The following is an 8,702-nucleotide window of genomic DNA, read 5'->3' as shown; positions in this document are numbered from 1 at the left end:
GCTTGAGCCCAGGAGTCTGAGGTTGCCGGGAGCTAGGCTGACGCCACGGCACTCACTCTAGCCCGGGCAACAAAGCGAGACTCTGTCTCAAAAAAAAAAAAAGAAAGCTCCATCAATCCAGAAAGCAGGGAAGGAAAAGAAGCAAAGAAAAAGCACAGAAGAAGATAGGAGACGTCAGTCCCAATTTACTAGGAATCATAGGAATTGAAAACAGATTAATCTCATCTATTAAAAGGCAAATCCTATAACATTGCATTAAAATAATCTATCAGCTATTTTCGAGAGATACACTTAATGCAAAATGACGTAAGAAAGTTTGAAAATCAGGGAATAAAAAGATATACAGCAGGTCCTCAAATAACCTCATTTCATTATATCGTTTATGAGAAAAAAAAATAAATTCCCAGCGGGGCCACTGTGTGGAGTTTGTACATCCTCCCCGTGTGTGTGGATTTTCTCTGGGCTCTCCAGTGTCCCCCACATCCCAAGGATGTGCTTGTTGGGTGGGCCAGTGTCTGCACGGCGTCGGTGTGAGCGTGTGTTGATGCGACCTGAGTCGCAGTGGCGGGCCCTGGCCGGCGCGCCTTGCGCCCTGAGTTGCCCGCAGAGGCTCTGCCCACCCTTGACCCTAAACTGGAATAAGAGGGTAAATAATTACCTCTCTTGTTTGTAGGAATTGTTCTTAAATGTATACATAGCTCACATTTATTTCAATGTTTAATATTAGAAGCGTTTGGCCTTTATTTAAAAGATCAGTGATGTTTTTGTGACAAGAAATATGCCATAGGAACTTAACTCTTGTTTATATCAATTAGCCTGTGGTAAAATTCGTTTCCTTATACATTGTTTCAATTAAAGTTACAATTTCCAAGAACTGACCCAGGAGTTAAGGGAGGACTTACCACTGTACTGGACAAATACTAGTCAAAAGAAAGCTCATGTACCAATATCAATAACAGAAAAAGGCAGAATTTATGTCAGAAAATATTATAAGAATAAAGACGATGATACCACTGCACGCCACACTGGGAAACAGAGCAAGACCCTGTTTCAAAAAAAAGAAAAAAAAAGTTCATTATTAGGTATAAGATAGTATCTTGCAGTAGTTTTTTCATTTCATTAATTTTGGTACCAGTGAAACCAAACATTTTTCAGAAGTAGCAGTTTACTGAGAAGTGGGGACTTGACTAATTTTCCTTTTTAGCTCTTTTTATTTTACAGATTAATCATTTTGATTGCAAATCTTTTTCCACTCCAATCTTAGAGCTTATGTTTTAGTTTTATAGTTTCCCACTGTTACAAAGTTGAAATCTCTTGTAATGGAATGTGGCTACCTAGTCATGTCCAGTTTTTTCATTCAACTCACTATTTTTTCTGACGTATTCTAAAGTAAAGCACAGACAGCATGACACTATAATACTTCCATATACATCTCAAAAAAGGTCATTTTCTTACATAGCAAAATATTATCACGTCTAATGTAATAAAATTAATAATTCTTTATCATCTAATTTCCAATCTACATTCAGATTTCCCCATGCATCACCCAAATTTCCTTCACATTTTTCCAAACCAGGATCCCATGGACCATGTATTACACCTGGGTGATATATACCTCAAATCTCTTTGAATCTGCAATCATTTTTTTAAGTCTTTTAAAATCTTAAACAGTCCTTGCTTTAATGACACTGACCTCCTGAGAATCAGGCCAGTGTCTTATCATATGTCCCACCTTCTGGATCTGCCATTTCTGCCCTTGTGGTACTGTTAGCTTAATCCTCATAATTCCTGTGCATTAGAAGTTAAATCTGAAGGTGTGATTGGATTCAAGTTAAACATTTTTTTTTAATCTCTTATGATGTTAGGTACTTCATACTGAGATCAGAGATACCCAGTGTCTTGTCTCAGTCATTGTTAATTTCTTATGTTTGTTTGAGTCATAAAATTCTCTTTTAAAAGTGAGGTAATGACATTTCTGGCCTTTCTTTTACTGTTTTCAGAAATATCTTGATTTTCGTCCACCCAGAACTTACAGCAGTAAGTAAAATAAGGTGTAGATTAGCTTTTTTCTTCCTACTGATATCCAGGTATCCGCAGCATTTATTTCAATGCTTTTGGTGGTTACCTAACTGTTTATATTTGTCAAAACTCATGGAACTGTGCCCTGGAAAAAGGTTAATTTTACTGTATGTAAATTATAGTTCAATAAACCTGACTTAAAAAAAATGGTCTTTTCCTGGCAAGTGATGCTATTGCCAAAAAAGAAAAAAAGAAAAAAGAAAAAATAGACATTTCTTCAAAGAAGATATACCAATGGCCAATAAGCACTCAGTAATCATTATTGAAATGCAAATCAAAACTACACTGAGATACCTCCTTGTTAGGATGGCTACTATCAAAAAAACAAAATAGCAAGTGTTGGCAAGCATGTGGAGAAACTGCAACCCTTGTGTACTGCGGGTGGGAATGTAAAGTGGTGTAGCCACTGTGGAAAACAGTATGGTGGTTCCTCAAAAAATTAAAAATAGAATTACCATATGATCCAACAATTCCATTTCGGGGTATAGACCCCAAATAATTGAAAACAGGGTCTCCAAGAGCTATTTCTACACCCATTCCACAGCAGCTTTATGCACAGCAGCTAAAACGTGGAAGCACCCAGTGCCCGCTGCCAGATGAGTAGATAAGCAAAATGTGGTATATAAAATGGAATCTTGTTCAGCCTTTAAAAGGACCGAAATTCTGACCTGTGCTACAACATGGATTAGCCTTGAGGACATTACACTAAGTGTGATAAGCCAGTCACAAAAAGACAAATACTGTATGATTCCACTCATATACCTAGTCTAAAATCACAGAGACAGAAGGTAGAATGTTGGTTACGGGGGCGGGAAGGTGGGCGGGTGGGGAAATGGGGAGTTGTTATTTAACGATTACAGAGTTTCAGTTTGGCAAAATGAGAAGACGTAGAGATGGGTGACGGTGATGGATGCACAACAATGTGAATATACTTAATGCCACTGAACTGTACAGTTAAAAATGGCTAAGATGGCAAATTTTGTTATGTGTATTTTATAACAATTTTAAAAATTGGAAAAAAAGGTCTTTAATCGTTTCCCATTGGTTCATTACATTTGGTTTGGCAAATAAGACAGAACTAATATAATTTCAATCCGTTTTGTCCTTTGGTGATTTAATTAATTAAATTTCTTTTTAGAGACAGGGTCTCCTTCTGTCCCCCAGGCCGGAATGCAGTGGCAGAATCACAGCCCCCTGCAGCCTGGAACTCCTGGGCTCGAGGGATCCTCCCGCCTCAGCCTCCGGAATAGCTGAGACTACAGGCACAGGCAACCACGTGTTGTCCAGCCTGGTCTCAAACTCCTGGCCTCAAGGACGCCTCCTGCCTCGGCCTATGGAAGTGCTGCGATTACAGGCATGAGCCCCCGCCCCAGGTCTCCATTGGCAATTTTAAGTATCTGTTGTAATAACTGACGTTTTCATGTTTTTTTTTTTACCTGATACAGCAAGAGACTATTCCACTTCCCTACTTGCATCCTTTGACACATTGTTTTAGTTTATGTATGAGGTTTTGTAAATTACATTCTTGGGATTGTATGATTTAAGAAATATTTAGTACGTTTTCCATCTCAGGCAGAGGCAAATTATACCACTACAGTAATCTAAAATCTTTGATTTTAACGTCTATTGTTTCTGTAAGTTTTATAAATCTTCCTGTAGATCCTTGCACATGCTATCCCTCCATTAAGTTTGTTTACAAGAAAGCAATATTCTCACTTTTGAGAAAGGTGATTTCTCTTTTCCTTACTTTAAAGGTATCTATTCCTATTCTGTGGCGGCTCGGATCTTAATAGATTTCCTTTACATTCTTCCTATTTGCAGAACGCTTTTAGTTTTACAACAGCAGTTTCCAAACTTTTGGTCTTAAACCCCCTTTACCGAGGACCTCAAAGAGCGTTTATGTGAGTTATAATTATCAATATGCTCAACAAGATATTGAGATTTTTTTTTATGTAAATATACAACACACATTCCATTAGTCACCACTGCGATGGCGTCACCACACGTTGTGAGATCACTGGAAAACACTATGCGTACGCTAGGGAAAGGAAGATAGTTTTGACACTAATGAACTCCCGTACTGGGTCTCCGGCTCCACCCTACCCCCACCCCATTCCGGGAGTCGCGGGATCGCGCTCTGAGAAGCGCCGTCCGCCGCAAGTCTCGGTTTTCCCTTCCCAGAGCCGGCGTCTCTCCGCCTTGCCCAGCCGGGGCGAGGACCGGAAGTCTGCGGCCGTCCGCAACAGCGCGCAGCCCCAAAGCTCCGCGGCACTGCACCCGGAAGCCCGAGCTGCGCGCGCACCCCGGGCCTCCAGCTTCCCGGCGTGCCCCGGGCGTGGAGCGTGGACGCGCGCAGGCTGTAAAGGCCCACGTGACCCGCGGGGCAGCCGAGGCGGGAAGCTGTGAGTGCGCGCGCCGGCGGGTCGCTCGGCTTGTGCTCCGCGTCCCGGCGGCCAGCCCCGGACCGGCCCCGCCCCCGCTCTCGCCGGCCAGCCGGGAAGGAAGCGGTGTGGGATTCCCGCCGGAGCCCCCGCCCCTCGCTCTCGCGGCCTGCCGGTCGGTCCTGTGGCCTCCCGGGGCCGCGTTCCCCGCCCGGAGCCTCCGAGCGCCGGATTCGCGGGTCCTCGCGTCGGCCTCACTGTTAACCCGCGCTGGGCGCCGGGCTCCAGGTCCCCGGTGTTGAGACACGAAACGTTTGCAAACATGTCCCGGATTGAAAAGATGAGCATTCTGGGCGTGCGGAGTTTTGGAATAGAGGACAAAGATAAGCAAATTATCACTTTCTTCAGCCCCCTCACAATTTTGGTTGGACCCAATGGGGCGGGGAAGACGGTAAGTCCTGAGCAGCCGCCTTCAGTTTACGGGGTCGCCACATTTTACGCGTCCTGAGAATAAAATGCCCGGGGAGTTGAGAACTCTGTTTAGAAAGAAGCGTCCCTACAGCTGTGCTCGCGGAGGCCCCGGAAGTGCCCCGGGGCGTGGCCCGCGGGCCGCGGCGACACTAGAAGTCAGCCCGACCCAGCCACGCGAGGGTGTCGGGCCCGTCCCGTGGACCAGGTTTGCTGCGGCCGCTGCCCTCAGGGAGCTCAGAGTCCCCCAGGGAGCCCTTTGCTCCGCGCTGGTGTTCGCAGCGCCGTCTGCGCGCTCCCGGGGCGCAGCGTTCGCTTCGCAGCGGTGCCACACAGATCCCCTAGAAAGTAGCGTCACGCGCGATGAATACGTGAATAAGAAGAGTTCGTGCTTGTGCTGTCGAAACGTCACAAATGGCAAATGAATGGCTTAACCTTAAAATGAAGCAGATGTCGTGGGGCTTGGTTAAATTGGGAAACTTTTTTTGTTAGGATGCTCTTACCCAGTGAGAAATTGAAACACAACTTATTTACTGTGATTTTTTTTAGAAAGCCCTGGGAATATTTAAAAATTTAAATGAAAGGTATAGCTAAGAGAGTTCTAATCAGGAATTGTGGCTTGAGAAAAAGCAAGGCGGTATCAGTATGGCAGGAAGAAGAGTCTAAAGGAAGGATTTGTGAAAAGAGTGTAGAAGGATAAGGTTGAGAGTTGACTGCCGGACTTGTCTGCTTTTGTTCGTTTACGTAAAAATGTTATTTATTGAATGCCCAGTATGTACTTAGCTTAGTGCTAAGTGTGCCACTGGAAGGGATCCTAGTACTCTATGGCGTTTCTGAGAACTGGCTGCCCGAATACAAATTTTTTACTTTATCATTTATTAACAATAGCAGGTGACCTAACTGCTCTGTGCCTTCTTTTCCTCACTTACATTTAGGTTATTAAATATGAAGTGTATGATTTCCTTAAGTACTAAGTTTGACAGTTGATAGCTCTGATATCTCACTCTGACACTTCTCATTTTTATTGTGAAGGTACATCCTCATTCTTTCAAACACGTGGTGTGGCTTGTGATTATCTTTCAAATTTTTTTTAGAGCGATTTTTGTGAAACCATGGATAAGTCAAAAATTCATGTTATTTTTGAATATGAGTTCCATCGTGGAACCAATGCAACGCAGACAGCTTGAAATATCAATGAAGTATTTGGGAAGGATGTGGCTAATGAACGCACCGTACATCGATGGTTTGAGAAGTTCCATTCTGGTGATTTTAATCTTGAAAAAGAGCCATGTGGGCAACCTGAGACCAAGGTGGATAATGAGCTGAAAGCTGTAGTGGAATCGAATCCATCTCTACCTACATGTGAATTAGCAGCAAGGTTTGGCATTACTGTTCCAGCAATGTTGGACCATTTGAAACAAATGGGCGAGGTAAAGAAGCTGGATAGATGGATTCTGCATGAATTAAACGAATGTCAGAAGAGAAATTGTCTCAAAGCTTGCCTTTCTTTGCTATCACGACATAAAGGTGAACCATTTCTACACTATATTGTTATGTGTGATTAAAAATGGGTTTCTTTTTGACAATTGCAAGCATTTGACACAATGGTCGGATAAAAATGAAGTGCTGAAACACTGTCCAAAACAATATTCATCAGAAAAAGCTAATGGTGTCTGTCTGATGGTCTAGGGCTGGTATTCACTAAAGCTTCATGTAACCTGGTCAATCAATTACAACAGGCATCTACTGCAACCAGTTGGATGAAATGATGAGGATGATTGCAAATTAAGCAGCTGAGATTGGTCAATAGAGATGATTGCAATTTAAGCAGCCAAGATTGGTCAATAGAGGCCAAGCCCCTTGCAAAACGACACTCGACCACATGTTGCACAAATAACGCTGCTTAAACTACAGAGGCTGGACTTGGAAACTTTCTGTCATCCACCATATTCACCAGACCTCGCACAAACTGACGACGACTTCTTCCTCGCTGTGGGCCACTTCTTGCAAGGAAAAGTACTCAATTCTCAACAAGCTGTAGAAAACGCCTTTGGAGATTTCATTGCCACTTGCTCTCCAGGCTTCTTTGCTGCTGGCATAAACAAGCTACCATTAACATGGCAAAACTGTGTCGATAGTTTAGGAGCATACTTCAATTAATTGTACTGCTTCTTGTTTGAGATGTAATAAACTATACTTTTGATTCAAAATCAGACATTTCATATTTAATGGCCTAAGACAATGGGGATAAAAATAGTTTCTATAGGCCAGGTGTAGTGGCTTCACACCTGTAATCCAAGCGCTTTGGGAGGCCAAGGCAAGGAGGATCACCTGAGGCCAGGAGTTTGAGACCAGCTTAGGCAACATAGCAAGACCTCTGTCTCTACAATAAATTTTTAAAAATTAGCTGGGCATGGTGGCGCTTGCCTGTAGTCCCAGCTACTTGGGAGCCTGAGGCAGGGGGATCACTTGAGCCCAAGAATCCGAGATTACAGTGAGCTATGATTGTGCCACTGCACTCCAGCCTGAAAGTGACAGAGGAGACACTGTCTCCAAAAAGAAAAAAAAAGTTTCTATAGCCTAGAGTTAATGTGAAAGTTTAATGGTTAATGTATGTCAAAGTGTTTAGTACAATAGAATACTTGACACATAGGAAGCTCTATGTAACTGTTAGCTATTGTAACTAAGTTAATTAAAGGATTTTAATTGAAAATGGAGAATTATGTTTCCAAATCTTTATTTTAGGACATCTTATTAATTATATAGCTTTTCTGTGAACTTACAGCAATGATTCTTTAAACAATCAAATCTTTATTATAGGTTTTATAATGCCAAATCATATCTGATTGTATCTTTTGTAGTTTCCATGATATTTTTATAATGAATTAGTATTTTGTATATACTTCTACAGTTCTCTTATAACTAAATAATATACTTTTCTGTTTGTTTAGACCATCATTGAATGTCTAAAGTATGTTTGTACTGGAGATTTCCCTCCTGGAACCAAAGGAAATACATTTGTTCATGATCCCAAGGTAATGGTGCTAGTAAAATTTTATATTTTTAAGATAAAATTTTTATAATCATAAAAGCGATAATAGCTTATTGTAGAAAACCTGGCAATGGAAATGTATAAAGAGAGATGAAAGTCACCTATTGTTGATCATTGTTGACATTTTCATATATTTTTAATCTCCTTTAAATACTGTTTTGCATAGCTGAGATCATACTCTAATTTTGTTTCCTGGGGTTTTTTCCCCCCTACTTAACATTATTATAAAGTCGTATGTCATTAACAAATGATAGGAAATTCTTAATCTGTTGTTTAATATGTGAGTGCTTCTCTTAATCTTTATGCTGTTTTGTATGTCTGAAATATTTTCTACTTAAAAGATGTAATGTTTTCTGAACATTTTAATAGTTAGATAATATTCTTAAATTCAGATTGCTTTTAGTTTTTCATTGAAATGTATCATGATAAAGCTGGGCAAGGTGGCAAATGCCCATAGTCCCAGCTACTCTGGAGGATCACATGAGCCCAGGAGTTCAAGGCCTAGCTGGGCAACATTGCGATACCCAGTCTCTTGGGAGAAAAAAAAGCACCATAATAAAAATCTTTGTGTATGAATCTTTGTTTGAATTATGGTGTTTATATTATTAGTGTTTGTAAAGGATATAGTATTTGGCTTATAGGTTTTTGTTTTTGCAATATATATGAAACAAGAATATATATATAGGCCAGGCGCGGTGACTCATGCCTGTAATCCTAGCACT

Source organism: Propithecus coquereli, unplaced genomic scaffold, assembly GCF_000956105.1.
Source record: "Propithecus coquereli isolate 6110/MARCELLA unplaced genomic scaffold, Pcoq_1.0 Scaffold553, whole genome shotgun sequence".
NCBI classification, from domain to species: domain Eukaryota; kingdom Metazoa; phylum Chordata; class Mammalia; order Primates; family Indriidae; genus Propithecus; species Propithecus coquereli.
Note: the sequence above shows the minus strand (reverse complement) of the source record.